Here is a 15716-nt window from a genome sequence, read left to right as displayed (position 1 = left end):
CCCAGTCTCTACTACTTTCTAAGACATTATCATCATCCTAGAGAGTGCTCAGGAAATATATCCATTCACAACAGGGTCTGACAGCCATCACTAGTCTGTGTTTTCTGTGTGTCTTTGCCAATTCTATATACGCTACATTAGTGATAAGACACACTGCATGGTTTTTCGTGGTTAGCTTCCTTTTACTTAGCAGATGCCTTCAAATTTTCCCCGTAGGGAACAGTTTTCAACAACCCTTTTGTATTCACAATAAACATTGTATTATAATCCTTCTTTCATTAGTTGATTGATATTCGAGTTGTTCCTATTTTTTTGAAGAACTTAATTACTTTTATGTTCTTAATGATGTAAAATGCATACATTGACCTAACTGGATACATATTCACATATAACTCTCCTCCCCAATCCACAACTCAAAGGATGGGAAGACCACTATCATGACATGAAGACTACAGTAATATAGCCATTGTTTATTCCAATCTGTTTCGTCTCTTATACTCCAAATCAGTTTGGATGCTTTGGGTATTTTGAGGAGATAAATTCACAGAAATCCGTGCCCAAGATCAGCCCAACTTTCAGCCAGTCAGGTTTGGCATTGGGTGGCTCCTGGAAAAAGAACTTTGAACTTGTTTCAGGACTGCCTGAGACTTGGGCAGGAGCCAGCAGTCGAGAGGGAACACAGTGCTGCACATGCCACCATCTTGCCCTACAGGCTTAGCCTCTTTTCCGAATCATTTCTGTTTTTAAACCTAACAAATATTGCTCCTATGAACATTCATGCAAACGTTTATCTGTGGCTATACGTTTTTATTTCTTTGGAAACTAAATAGCTGGAAATAGACCTCAAGAGGCAGGTGAACACATGAAATGGCTTTTTTACCTCAAAGGAAGCAAGTCTGCTTACTCTGAAGCCAAATATTATCACAGACCACAAGTAAAGAATTATATTACCCCTAGATTCTATGTTCCAGTGTGGTAACAGTTTTATGAAGTTTTTATAGTGACAGATGAAGAAAGTAATACATCAAGACTTTTTTTTTCAAACATGCTAAGGCAAGCATGGGGGTGGGCAGGTTACGGATTGATGGATTCGTCTCTGCTAAGGCCTCAGATCTTATGTGAATACATCTGACTTTTGCTTCGGTCTAATTCCTGGTTTCAATTTCTTATTTAGTGAAAAGATTTTAAAAACCCAATCTAGCTTTATTTTTGTAATGAAATACTTTTCTTAACTTTCCTAAGAGAAGATCAATACTTAATGAAACATTTTTGTAGTTGTTGTAAATGGATAATTAGGTGTTAGAATGCTTTTGTTAACAAGCATTTGCTTTCAATTGGGTTCATTAGGCAACCAAAGCAGGGTAAATTTTTTGGCATTTTTTTTACCTATTGATCTAACTGCATGCTTACTAATTATAGGGTAAGGTAAGATCTTAGAGAGATCTTTGTAATCTTTGAAATGAGCCTTGCATCCAAAATATAGCAAATATCCAAAACCAACTGCAGTGCGGTTCTTTTGGATGATCTCATAGAGTCAGGATGGAATACTTTGCAACGATTCAATCTTTGTGAAGAACTTTTCATTGGCTCTTTGTGAATTTCATGTCATATACCACAAGCCCACTCATCTCCCTCTCCTTCCATACCTGCCCTCCACCCATCCTTGTAACCTCCCCCACAACAGAGAAAAAAGATCTTGTAGAACTGTAGTGTGTCACAGCGTGTCCCACAGCATTCCCCTTTGTCCACCCTTCTTTGCTGGCAAATGTTTATTGCAGTGAATTGTTGATCTGGTTGGATTAGGGCCTCTGGCTTCAGGTATGCTATTAATATACTCACTGGGTCTCCTCTTGGATATCCGGTGGTTGCCCTGTGTCATGGAGATCCTGTAGTTTTGGATCTGTAGGACTTGTCCCTTCATGCCCTCCAGCAGTTCGTCAATAGGGTAGATGATGGGTGGAGCAACTAAAGCCCTAAATCTGGGCCTGAGAGGTATCTGAGCTGGTCAGCCTGCCAGTTCTTACACACCCTCAGCACTGGGGCAAGCTCTCCTTTCCTGATATGGCTGGTCCATTCAATGCCACAAGGAACGGAGCTAGCAAGGGACAGAGTCAGGTCTCCTATGCTCATGGTATCATCAGAGCCAGCTCTACTATGCTGCCAGGGAAGAAGGTTCAGGGCTTACTCTCCCAGTGCTGTACCAGGTGAGGGGCAGGGCCAGCTCTTCTCCTGTTATAACCTAGGGGCCAGCTCACCCACACCCTCCACATCTAGAGCCAGCACTACCTTGTTGCCCAGGTAAGATGCAGAGCCTACTATCCCACATGTTGTAACCAGTGATGGACAGGGCCTGTTATCCCACTCTCATGATTCCAGCTTGCCATAGGTGGTAAGGATGCAGGAAGGGAAGAAGGCCCACTGCTGTACAGCCGAAGAGAGGCAAAGCTGGCTCTCTCAAGCTCACACTCTCAGGCCAGCTCTCTTGCAACCCCCATATCCAGGGCCAGCTCTATGTTACATATGGGAGATACAGGGCCTGCTTCCCCAAGTACTGCAGTAGATGAGAAGCAGGGCCCTACTCTCTGTAGTAGTTGAGGGCAGAGCCTGCCCTTACACTCTGATGACCTCAGAGCCTGGTCTCCTGCCTTCTGTAGAGAGCAAGGGGAAAGAGGGGGCCATTTCTCCCTCTCCCATGTCACCTCCCAGCAGATGAGTGGCAGGGCCAGGTTTCCAGCATCATACCCTCTGGGCCAGCTTACCTGTACCTCCACTAGCTGGGGCAGCTCTACTGTGCTGCCCAGATGAGCTGCAGGGTCCACTCTTTAGAGTGCTGGAAGTGGTGAAGGGCAGGGTCAGCTCTCCTGCTTTCATGCCTCCAGGGCCAGCTCTCCCACAATGCCCAATTAAAGGCTGAGGCCAGTTGTGCACAGCCCTCAGAAGTCAACATGTCCCTAGGCTGCAGCCCAGACTGAAGACATCCACCTGGCTTTTGGTGGTAACAAACGCTGCTGCACTGCCCTGTGCCCAGCCAAGGCCCCTGGTGGCACCACAGGCCAGGACTCCACTGTGGTCCCAGGTAGCATCCCCAGCTACTCATATCAGGCTGTTCCTCACCACCCTTGAGTCTCCAGTTCTGCCTCTCCCTACTGTGCCCACATCATTCTGTTTCTCTTTCTCTTCCGTTTCTCCAACACTCACTTCCTCTGCAAAGCGCGGGAATGGTGGTCATGTCTGGCTAGCTCCCTGTCCCGGCCCCAAGATGCAAGAGTTGCAGTCCTCTTGGGCTCCTTTCTTGCCCAGGCTCACCCTTTGACCCCCATGCGGAGTCATGTGTCACGCTGCCAGAGCCATGCAACCCCAGGTGGGACTTATCTTGTCTCCTCCTAGCCCCCCTCCTTGGGAGCCCATCCAGACCTGCACAGTGCCAGCCTGGTGGGCATCTCAGGTTAGCTCTCCGTTTGGACCTCCTGGTGCTGGATTGGTTGTCATCTCAGGCTTGCTTTTTCCAGGAAGTATCAGGCTACTAATCACGTAGATGTTCACAGGTCAGAACGTGGAGCATGGGTATAGCCTTTTTCTCTCTCCCACCTCATGAGGCAGGTGTGGCACAGCAGCCACACCTGCAGCGCCTCTAGTGGCCAGTATGATTCAACATCTTGACCCAATAGCCTGGTTATATGCCCTGCCCTAATTATTTTTACTCTGTGAATACTCCCAAATGAAAGATCTAGGATCCCGAAACAGCTCTTTTAGTCTCTTCAATGTGAGCACATCCTTAACTATCTCCTTGTTTGTCTCCTACTGTGTGTCTTTAGTTGGCATATTGACACAGTAACCAAGCTTAACTAATAAGGCTGTTGGAGTTGAAGCTTTTATTTTTTCCCCTTAAACCTTTTTGTTCTACTACTAACTGAAAAGAAGTTGGACTTGACTTACCAATGATAACTTACACGAACACTTACAAAGCAATTCGATATCCAGCAAACAATATAAGAATAAAAGCACATATAAACAATACATACACTAACAGCACCATATACATTTCTTACAATTAGGCAAAGTGTTCAAGATCTTTAAAAAGAGTTAAAGTGAGCACAGGTTTGGTTGGCTTAGTTCTTTTTAGGACATAAGCTGACAAAATCAAAACAACAACAACAACAATGAAAATAAATAAAAGAAAAAGAAAAAAAAAGGAACCCCCAAAATATTCACAACAATAGCAAGTAAACAATAGAATTAGATTGCTGTTTTTGTGTGTTTAATCAGCAGAGGGATAGTGAAATGGGTTACCACGTAAAGCAATTGCTAACAAGTCTGAAGACCTGAGTTCAATCCTCAGGACCACATGGAATGAAAGTATGGATGGGCTCTGTCTTAGGGTTTTACTACTGTGAGCAGACACCATGACCAAGGCAACTCTTATAAAGGACAACATTTAATTGGGGCTGGCTTACAGGTTCAGAGCTTCAGTCCATTATCATCAAGTTGGGAGCATGACAGCATCCAGGCAGGCATGGTGCAGGCTGAGCTGAGAGTTCTACATCTTCATCTGAAAGATGTTAGCAGACTACTGACTTCCAGGCAGCTAGGATGAGGGTCTTAAAGCCCACGCCCATACTGACACACTTACTCTAACAAGGCCACACCTACTCAAACAGGGCCATACCTTCTAATAGTGCTACTCACTGGGCCGAACATATACAAATTATCACAGGGTCCCACACAAGTTGTCCTCTGACCTTCTTCACACATGAACACACACACACACATGCACACTCACAAACATATATACATACACATACATGCATATATACACATAATACACACACATACATACACACACATACAGCCACACATGTGTGGACACACACCATGGCATATATTATATTTGTAATTGTAAACACACTAAATTAATAAAACCTTTAAATTATAATGAATCACTTAAAGCTTTTTACTCTGTTGATGTATACTAGGTATAAACCATATTTTTTGTGCTTGCATGTGTTGCTGAGCTGAGAAGGAAAGATGTACAGAGAATGAGAACACAACATTATAGAAGCCTCCCTCTTCGCCAAACATTGCAGTACAGAGTACTGAGGGACCGTGGTTAAAGTCTCCTTTAATGACACTGTAAAATGTGGACCAGAAAATCAGCATGGAACAGAGAACTCCCTTTGCCTACAGCTGGCTGTCACCTTCAGAGGGACTGAGAGAGCTCAGAGCTGCATCAAGCTGTTCCAGATAGTTTCTAAGATCCTACGGTAGAACCGAGCATGCTGTGTTTTGAGTCCAGAATGGGTGCTCTGGAGGCTGGTTTCCCACTCCGTATCAGCTTGTTCTGCACATTCTAGAGGAGATGAGAGAGACTCAAGATACTGAGTGTTTGCCCCTTCTGTGTTTCTTTCTGGCTGACCCCATAAAGTTCTACTTAACCCAGGAACCCATCTAACCTAGGAAAGGGGTTTGGGTGAAGGTACATTTTTTTTTTAATCTTTGTTGCTAGTGGCAGTGGCATTCCTTTGACATCCCTGCCAGCAATGTGAAACTTTTACTTCCTTCACATCCCACAGTAATCCCTGTCTGGAGGCTTTTATGTAAGATTCCTCCTGACTGGGATGTTCCCTCCCCTGATGGTTTTGATTTACATTTCATTTATGACTAATACCACCACACACCTTTCCACTTACCTGCTGGCTATTTGCAAACACCACTTGCTGTGACATTAAAATTCTTCCCCATTTTAAAATTGGATTTAACAAAAACCCAATTTAAAATTGAATTGCTTCTTTCTCTCTCTCTCTCTCTCTCTCTCTCTCTCTCTCTCTCTCTCTCTCTCTCTCTCTCTCTCTCTTTTGACTTATAAGAATTCTTTCTGTTTTCTGCATACTGAAACTCTCATTTGACAAAGATTGGCAAATGTTTTCTCCCACCTTGTAAGTTCTAATCTCATTTTCCCTAGCTGTACTTTGAAGCACAGACACATAAGGGTATCTTTTGAAGCACAAAATTTTAATTTAGATGCAATCCAATATATCTATATTTTCACTCTCTGTATATCGCTTCTAAGAAGTAGCTGCTGAATTCAAGGTGGCGGGTTCTTTTCTGAGCATTTCTTCTAAGAGTTTTAAAATATCAGCCTTTTTGTTTAGATCTTTGATTAATTTTGAATTAATCACTACACACGCACATACACACACACACACACACACACACACACACACACTATGAGGTCATTTGTGATTCCATTGCTTTGGTTGTCTTTTAAAATTGTACTAACTTGATTCATGAAAACATTGTTCTTTCCCCATTAAGTGATGTTGGCTCTTTCCCAGAAGTCAGTGGGCCAACAACAGGTTGGTTGGTTTCTAGTTTTTCAAATCCATTTACCAAATCCATATATATGCGTGTATATGTGGCATATATATAATATAAATGCACATATTTTATATGGATTTGCTGTATAGATATATATGTATATATGATATAGATCTGTATATAAATACATAGGTATACATACCTATATATTTATTTATGTATGCATAAATGTATGTATGCATAAATGTATATATACATAAATGCATATATATTTATATATCTACCCTTATGCCTAGTATCCCTTCAATTTCCACATTAATTTTGAGAAGCACTTGTCAGTTTCTTCTAATAAGGCAGCTATCATTTGAATAAAGACTATATACTAAGTAAATGTATCAATTTTGGAAATATTTCTACCTTAACCATTAATTCTTTTAATCTATCAACATGGAATATCTTTTTGTTTATTTAAGGTCTTTTTAAAATTTAATTATTTTAAGCTTTAAGGTCTTGTAACTTTTGTTAAACTTATTACTAAATGTTTTGTTCTCTTTGAAGCAACCATGACATCTTTCTTAATTGCATCTTCAGATTGTTCACTGCCAAGGTATACAAATTCAATTGACTGGCCTTTATTTTGAGACAGGTTCTCAATAAATATATTGTCTATGGTGGCCTCAGACTTCCTCTGTGGGTCCAGTTCCCTCCCACCTGGAATCCTCCTGCCCCGGCCTCCCCAATGCTGGGATTACAGTTGAGTACCACTACATTAGGCTCTGCTCCACTCTCAAAAGAACTTTAGGAGGGTGTACTTGGTGCACATTTGCTGACCATATTTAATGAACAGGGCTGATAGTCGGGAGGCCAGTGCACACCTGAAAGAAGCCAACCCTGACAGCCTTGCCACACACCCACCATCTCCTTCAAAGCTTTGCTCCCACCTGCCACCAGTTGCTTTTGAACAGAAAGTACAGGTTACAAGAGATACTTTCCTTCCTAAGTTGTTAAGTGTTACATAGTATCGTCATCCATTATACATGTATCCATTTGTCCATCAGTGGCACAGACTGCAGGGGACCTAGCCGAGCGCCTCTCTATGACCTGCTGAGGGCTTCCTTCTGGACATGTATCCCATAGAGCTTGACTATATGAGTTTTCTTTTGTTTCTGTTTCATAAAAAAATTAATTGTTGAACTATGTCATTGATTGATCAGATTGCAAAGACTATGATTACAAAGACAATGATAATTTTAATTGGAACAGAAATCTTGATACTATGACCTCGTCTCATTGTTTTCTACAATTGAACAGTGAGCTACTCCACTATTATATGAGTTTTCATTCTGTTTTGTTTTTTTGTTTTTTTTTTTTTTTTTAAATTACAAGGTATGCTCTCTGAAGTTTTCTGTGCAGATTCTGTGTTTATCAGTCTTTGGTTTTGGTAAGACCAGCATCATGGAATAATTTTCTCCCCTTTTTATATTTTGTAAAATATTTTAGATAGTTTACTGATATCTGATGTCATTTCCTTTCTAAAAGATGGAAAAAAATCACAAGTGAAACCAGTGTGTTCAGGGCTTTTCTTGGTCAGAAGATGTATCATCATCACCATCACCACTACCACCATCATCATCATCACCATCATCATCATCTTTATTACACAGTAGATTCAGCTATATTTTCCCATTACTCTCTTCTTTTTGTCTAATAGGTTATCTTTTTGTAATGTACAAGCTAAATTCCCTTTTTGTTGCTTTAATACATTTTTTAAGCTTATTAAAAGTGATTTCCATAGACGTTAACAATTAAAATTATAACTTAAGAACCAATGCTTGGATTACTTCCAAGCACTGGAATAATAATAATTAATTATTATTAATTGTTTTTTTCCTAAAGAGAAGTGTTAATGAAGCTATGCATCCTGTATGGATTCTACCTTGCTTCTTTTACCTCACCTTTCCAGACCACGATCACCTATATTTTCATTCTTTGCCATCTTCAGATCACCTATATTTTCACACCATATGGTTAAGATTTATTTTGTACTAATCTCTGAGGTGTGAAATGCAGAACCTGAGTTCATTTTCTCCTGGAATCTGGCAGTCTCTGAGTTTCGTTTCTTCAACAGAATTTCTGCTATTCTTTAACCAAAGGTCACTTGGTCACGATGGAAGGGCATCAGTAAGCAGACCTCTGTCACGGAGCATGGTGGCAAACCCCCATCTATACAACCTATAAGATTTTAGAATCGGTTTATATTTACAAGGCAATTTGTGGGGATGTTGATGGAGTGTGGAGCCATGGATAATTGTGTCAGAACTCACATCTTAGCAATATTGAACTTTCCTGTCCAAGCCTGGCAAGTTTTCCATTTATTTAGCTGTCTTGTTTTTATTAGCATAGTTTTATCATTTTCTTCCTGAAGGTCTTTTCTATATCTTGATACATTAACACCTAAGTGAGAGTATTAATTCTTTCTACTATCAATCAATTGGAGCATTCTTTTTTTTTATCATTTTAAAATTTAAACTCACACAAAATAGATCCAGAAGAGCTGAGGGGAAGAAGGCATTTGTGGGGGTTTATAAAGGTGGAAGAGCAGAAAAGACGGTTGGGGTAACAGTGATCAGAACGCACACATACCCGCAGAAAATTGTCATTGACCTAGCTTAGTAACAAATAACTTATAACCAAAAACTTCCAACAAATTAGCCTTCTGTTTGATACCATCAGGGAGCTTTATTAAGACAAGTTAAGTTTCATCTGATGCTTTCTTGGTTTCCATAAACATTACCTTTATCTTTGGATTTATTTATCAATCAGGTCCCAGAGGATACAGATTATTCCCTGTCCAGACATCTTATGTCAAGGAAGCTGAATATTTTCATAATTCTGAGAGATATATACATGGAAAAATCAATTACACGTAATGTATAGAAAAAGACCATTAAAAGTATGGATTTTATACATATATATGTATAATTTTAATTGTCTATATAATGTATGGGAAGAAAGACAGACAGGCAGACATATGGACAGGAACAGACAAAGACATTTAAATAATAGCTATTAAGTACTCCAGACTCATGTATCACGGATTCCAAACTCATGTCAGGAAACACACAATTATAGATATTCACATGTCTGCCACTTTTCTTCAGTATAATTACATTTTTTTTAAAAAAGTTTAACTTAAATTAATTTTTTTCTCCTTTAATAAATGTATTTGTCCTTTGTAATAATGATTTACTTGGCATTCTTTAGAATTTGACCACACACACACACACACACACACACACACACACACATAAAACACAGTTATCTTAGTTAGGATTTCTATTCCTGTGATAAAATGTAAGGACCAAAAGCAACGTGGAGAGAAGGGAATATATTTCATGTCGCAACACTTAGGTTACATCCATCACTGAGGCTCATCAGGTCAGGGGCTCAAGCAGGGCAGAAATGTGGAGGCAGGAGCTGAAGAAGAGGCTGTAGAGGCGCCTTGCTTACTGGCTTGCTCAGCCTGCTTTCTTATGGCATCCAGAGACAGCAGCCTAGGGTGGCACCGTCCATAATGGTCTGGGACTTCTCACATCGATCACTAATTAAGAAAATGCACCTCAAGGTTCCTTATAGGCCAATCTAGTGGAGGCATTTTCTCAACTGATGTTCCCTCTTCCCAAATCTCTGTAGCTTGCATCAAGTTGCCAAAAACAAAACAAAACAAACAAACAAACAAAAAAACTAGCTAGTGCAATAGCATAGATTACTGGATTTTATGCATATATATAATTTTATTTCTTGCTTTATTCATTCAAAATTTTATTTTTCAGATGCATGGACATTGTTGATGTACCTGTGGGTTATTTGTTTTTATTTCTGTGTCTCTTTAAATTAATACTACACACTACACACACACACACACACACACACATTACACATTATATCATTGTTTCTAGATGTTTACACTGCTGGGGTGGTAGAGGCTGGGAATATTCCTGTGTACACACACACATAGGAATTTCTATGTGGATTCTACCTGGAAGGAGCTCCTAGCAGGTGTGCATCTTCCATTTTCCCACATTATACTGGTCAGTTTTCCCAAGTTGTCTTCACAATTTAAAAATCCATCACTCAGTTCAGAGTGCACCATGCCTCATCAGTATGTACAGCTGCCAGGTTTTCTCATTAGTTCAAATTGATAGGACTCTCTCTGTAGAGACGTCTCAGAAAGGACTAAAGCAGGGATGTGTGTGTGTGTGTGTGTGTGTGTGTGTGTGTGTGTGTGTGTGTGTGTGTGAAATGACAAGGTGAGCCTTTAGGAACAGGGTGGAGATTGAAGGAACGGGCCTGTTTTCACTCTCTTCTCCCTGTATTCATGTTTTGACACTTGATTGGATTCAACACCAAAATTCCTTGAAGCACAGTAAGTATGGGGAAGATCTTGTATTGATATTGAAGCATCATTTTTCTTTCTTCACAATGTCATCTTTGTCAAATGAAATAACAGCTTATTCCAGTTTACAGATTAGCATTGATTGTAAGGAAGTATAGAGGCATAGTCAGGTTTTGTCCTTGGTAGACTGTCTGACATTTAAGCTAGGAAGTCTTTGCGGTGCGGTTGTAGTTTCCTCCTTTACGAAAACGCATGTATCTGGAGTAGGAAGAAAACCAAAGTATGATCAAAAAGCATAAATTTAAATGCAAATTCCTCTTCTCCAATGCTACTGTGTGGAACAACCACTCAGATCTCTCCCAGTACCGGGCTCTTGTCACTTTTACAATCCTTGGGTAATTCAATCTGTAGCTGTTCTCAACATTAGTCAGTAGTTGCTCATGAAATTCTTAAAGATATAGACTTACTTTCTATGCTATTCTTAATGTTCCTTGAGACTATACACCATGATTCCTATTTATTTATTTATTTACTTTTATTATTGTATAACTTTTCTCAACTTTATATGTTTAATAAATTTTATATTTCTTTAATTATTTTTTTTACAGTCCAGTCATTATCCCCCTCCCAGTCTGCCCTCTGACTGGTTCTCATCTCACTCCCCCTCCCCACTTCCCCATCTCCAAGAGGATTTCCCACTCTACACACACACACACACACACACACACACACACACACACACACACACACACATGCTCTACCAGACCTTCCCAATCCGTGGGGCCTCCAGTCTCTCTTTGGGGTTAAGTTTAATCTCTTTTAGCAGTGGCCTCATGACCCTCCAAGTCTTTGTCTCTCTCCATCCTTCAACCGTCTCCCAGTGATATCATTTTTATACCGTTCCAGTTAATTGTGCGTTCTGGCCCTGGAGTTGTAATTGCTTTCCGTTTTGTCTATCGATTCTGTGGAACATCTGTAAATCTTTTAATGATTTTTAAATTTATGTTGTACCTTTTAATTCAGCTCACTGAAGAATCAGATATGCCGGGCAATCCAATTACGGTGATGGCGTTAAATCTTTTCGAGTTCGAAAACAATGTAGGCAGGGGGCGGGTCAGATGGGTTCAGAACCGGGCTTGGCTCAGCTCAGGGGAGGATCAGATGGACATGGGCTAGGCTCATCAGCGGCTCTCCCAGATTCACGGAGAGGCACAGAGTACACAGCGCCACACTCTCTTTATGCTTCCATGGCCGGGATAAAGGCTGCCTTTCTGGGTCCATGTGTCAGTGCCTAGGTTTGCTTGGTCCTCTTTCTTTCCTATATGCCCAAATCTAATCTCCCCAACATACATCAAAATCTTCATCTCACTCCTGACCTTACTTGGGTTTTCATCCGATTAGAAATTAACTTCCCTTCTCCGATCTTCATTAATGCCGACCCAGTGGGCCGCCATGAGGTAAAAGGATTTTTAATTTTAGCTTTATATCATAGAAATTGGGATGTAAATGTACCACAGAATACTTATTTGAGCTATTTCATTTTAACTCACTGGGCTCGAATTTTTACTAAGAATCAGTAGTACAGAAAGAGTGTTGGTAGAACAGGTTCAAATGGTATGGATCCCCCAACAAGCGTATGCATTTAGGAGCTCACAAATCATCACTGGCCTCACGAAGGTCCAGTCACAGCTGATGCTGAGAAATGACTCATAAGAGGTAGAAGTGTGGTGTCGCTTTTAGGGTCACACGTAAAAGCCTAAGAACACCAAGGAGGACAGAACCTAACTGGGACTTTTATTCTCTATATACTCTGGACATGTCACTTAGTGGCAAAGTGTCGGAACCGACTACCGCCCACTCTGTCACTCTCTCTATCACTCTCTGTCAGTACTCGTCCATCTTGATTTCTGACAGCCAAACAATTTAGGAAGAGTCCTCCCTGTGCTGGCTGCCAGAGGACATCTCATAAGCCAGTTCCTGCTGCTAACTGCAAGATCTAGACTATTCGAAGACCGTGTTTTAAGCATAGTCTCTTCAACATAGTATGTCAGGAGACCTGCATGTGATATGTATCTCTCCTTATATATTCTACAATGTATACCTACAGCAACCATTACATGACATAAAATTAATATATCATTTTATTGAAAACTAAACTAAAATTAACATCAATTTGGTTTCAAAATTATTGACACCAGTCACAGCTAGCACCTGGATTCTTTATTTTCACAGAGTTTGCTCTCTCAACATATGAACAGTTTTTCTCAAGAATTTGATTCTGGATGATAATCTGAGGCTCTGGTGGATGGAGTAAATAGAAGGGATTGCATATCAATTTTAGGTAGTAATTTAACATGTCTGGAAGCACTGGAAGCCAATAGCCTTTCTTGTTAAAATTTAAGACATAGGTAACGACTCCTTCCGTACAATTCATTATATATTTGGAAAAAAGTAGGTTTTTTTTTGGTCAGAGCTAATTCTTGTTTTCTATTTTAATCAGAATTTCCTGTGACTAAATATTCCACAAAATCCTGGGCTTAGGTTTTAACACAGATGGGCCATTCTTTTTAGGTGATTTTAATTATCCTAAATATAAGAGCTAAACATGACTTTTCTATTTTTGGTCTTAGAAATACTTTGAATAAGCAATCACTTTAGGATCTCAGCAATCCTAAATATCTGGAGTTGTATTATTAACAAATTACAAGAAACTTCATTTTTTAAAAAATCTGTTCAGGCCAGATTTACAATACAGATTGCATGTATCTTTGGCAGAAAATTTAGGTTTCTTACTGTCTCAGTTAGGGTTTTATTCCTGTGAACAGACACCATGACCAAAGCAAGTCTTGCAAGGACAACATTTAATTGAAGCTGGCTTACAGGTTCAGAGGTTCAGCCCATTATCATCAAGGTGGGAGCATGGCAGCATCCAGGCAGGCACAGTGCAGGCAGAGCTGAGAGTTCTACATCTTCACCTGAAGGCTACTAGTGGAAGACTGACTTCCAGGCAGCTAGGATGAAGGTCTTAAAGCCCACACCCACAGTGACACACCTACTCCAAGAAGGCTACACCTCCAAATAGTGCCACTACCTGGGCTGAGCATATTCAAACCATGACCCTTACAAAACTAATTTTGGTGAAGTAGATTCCAGTAACTTAGGTTTTAAGCTGAGGCCCGTGATTTCTTGCAGCCTGTCTGTAAGTCCTTCTGTGGGTTCAGAGGTGTTCTCATAGGTAGGTCTCCATCTCTTCCTTTCTGCAGCAGAGATAGAAAGTCCCCCCCCCCCGTGTTTAGTTGTGTCTGCAGCTACAGATGGATAAACTGTCCTTTTAAAGGGCTTATGTGATTGGGTGAGGCGAACTCATGTTATCCCCCTTTTGGCTAATACAAGATTAAGGTATTAATGATCTTAATTAATATACAGAAATTCTTTGCTATATATGACACAATCAAAGGAAAATTATCTTAGCTCATAGGTTTTACTCAGATTCAAGAAGGAAGTGTATAGGGGAAAAACATGACAGTTAACGGAGCTCTGTCCCTGTGTGAAGGACTGAGAAACCCTTTGCAGGCGATGTCTGTTTCTGGAGCTACTGTTCTACTGAATCCCTTCACAATGTTAGCCTTCTTCAATGCTCTGTGCTGTGATGTCTAGGTTGAGCATTAAGTTACACCTACCTTCTTTTCAAGACGAATTTGTTCTTTGCATCATTAGAATCCACAGGCAGGCATCTCACTTGTGTATGGTTACAGTATTTTGTTTTCTATCCTTTCTCAGTCTGAATTCTCTCTTGACTCCTGGAGTGAATTCTTCATGAAAAGCAATTATTTTTGAGTGGGATTTTACCACTTCTACAGCAATTATCAGGAATTATTCTCCACGGCATCAGATAAACCTTGTTTGGCAACTTTTAAAGCCATCTTCTATACATTCTCACTCATAAATACCCAACTTGGTTCTGCTCTTCTATGTAGTCAATACTCCTGGCTTTTGAATCTAGGTAGACCTGTGTATTTACAATATAACACTGTAATTCCTATTGATTTCCTCTTCCTATCTGATATCATCTTTTATTTCATAAAGTTTCCTCTTCTGGGAACAGCATAATTCTAGCACCTCCTTGAGACCTTCTGTTATTTCTTATTACAGTCAGGCGCATAACAGCTACATCTTACTAATTACGTTGAGCCCTTTTCTAATTATGTTAGAAAGTGCAGGTAGGTTTTGGTGCTGATCTGAGCTTGCCAATCATCTCCCCTTCATAAGGTAACGATCACATTACAATCAAGTTCTATTTTTTTTTTTTCTGAGAAATCCATTCCTTTAAAGTGGGAGGACTTGGAACATTCATTTTAAATTCAGGAATACAATGAAAAGTAGAAGTATAAAGTTCTTTGCCTCCAATATTTGGGTAAACATCAGTAAAATTCCACTCTTTAGCCCAGTGGTTCTCAACCTGGTGGTTGCAAACCCTTTGAGAACTGAATGACTCTTTCATAGGGATAACCCCAAACCATCAGAAAACACAGAAATTTACATTGTGATTCATAACAGTAGCAAATTATAGCTATAAAGTAGCAACAAAAATAATTTTGTGGTGGGGTCAGGACAACTTGCGGAACTGCATTAAAGGACGGCAGCATTAGCAAGGCTGAGAAGCACTGCTTAAGCCAGCTACAGCCTGATTGTTTTATAGTTTATTATACAAATATTCTCCTGCCTCTTATCAGTACAGATCCTGAGAACAATATCCCAAATTATGCCTACACACACACACACACACACACACACACACACACGCACACATGCGCACACGCACATGCACACACGCACATGCACACACGCACAAGCACACACAACCTGATTTTTGTCCAAACGTGATGGTTTGAGCGAGAATGTCGCCTGTATTTGTATGCTTAGACCCAGTTTTGTTTAAGAATGTTTAGGAGGGATGGCCTTCTTAGAGTACATGTGCCCCTGCTGGAAGAGGTATGTGGGGGTA

General features: G+C 40.2%; 1 protein-coding gene and 1 non-coding gene across 5 annotated transcripts in view; one reads left to right on the top strand and one right to left on the bottom strand.

The window, feature by feature from the left end:
* The window catches only part of Tmem117 (transmembrane protein 117), a 496189-nt gene that overhangs the window by 373685 nt on the left and 106788 nt on the right, over nucleotides 1-15716 (top strand). The gene's annotated exons all lie outside the window — the stretch shown is intronic.
* LOC115029482 (small nucleolar RNA SNORA17) lies at nucleotides 3512-3643 on the bottom strand. Its single transcript, XR_003835056.1, has one exon. It is a non-coding gene; the product is annotated as a small nucleolar RNA SNORA17 (small nucleolar RNA).

The sequence above is a fragment of the Mus caroli genome, unplaced genomic scaffold (assembly GCF_978045245.1).
Source record: "Mus caroli unplaced genomic scaffold, Mus_caroli_1 scaffold_16, whole genome shotgun sequence".
NCBI classification, from domain to species: domain Eukaryota; kingdom Metazoa; phylum Chordata; class Mammalia; order Rodentia; family Muridae; genus Mus; species Mus caroli.
This window is presented reverse-complemented; position numbering and strand designations above follow the sequence as displayed.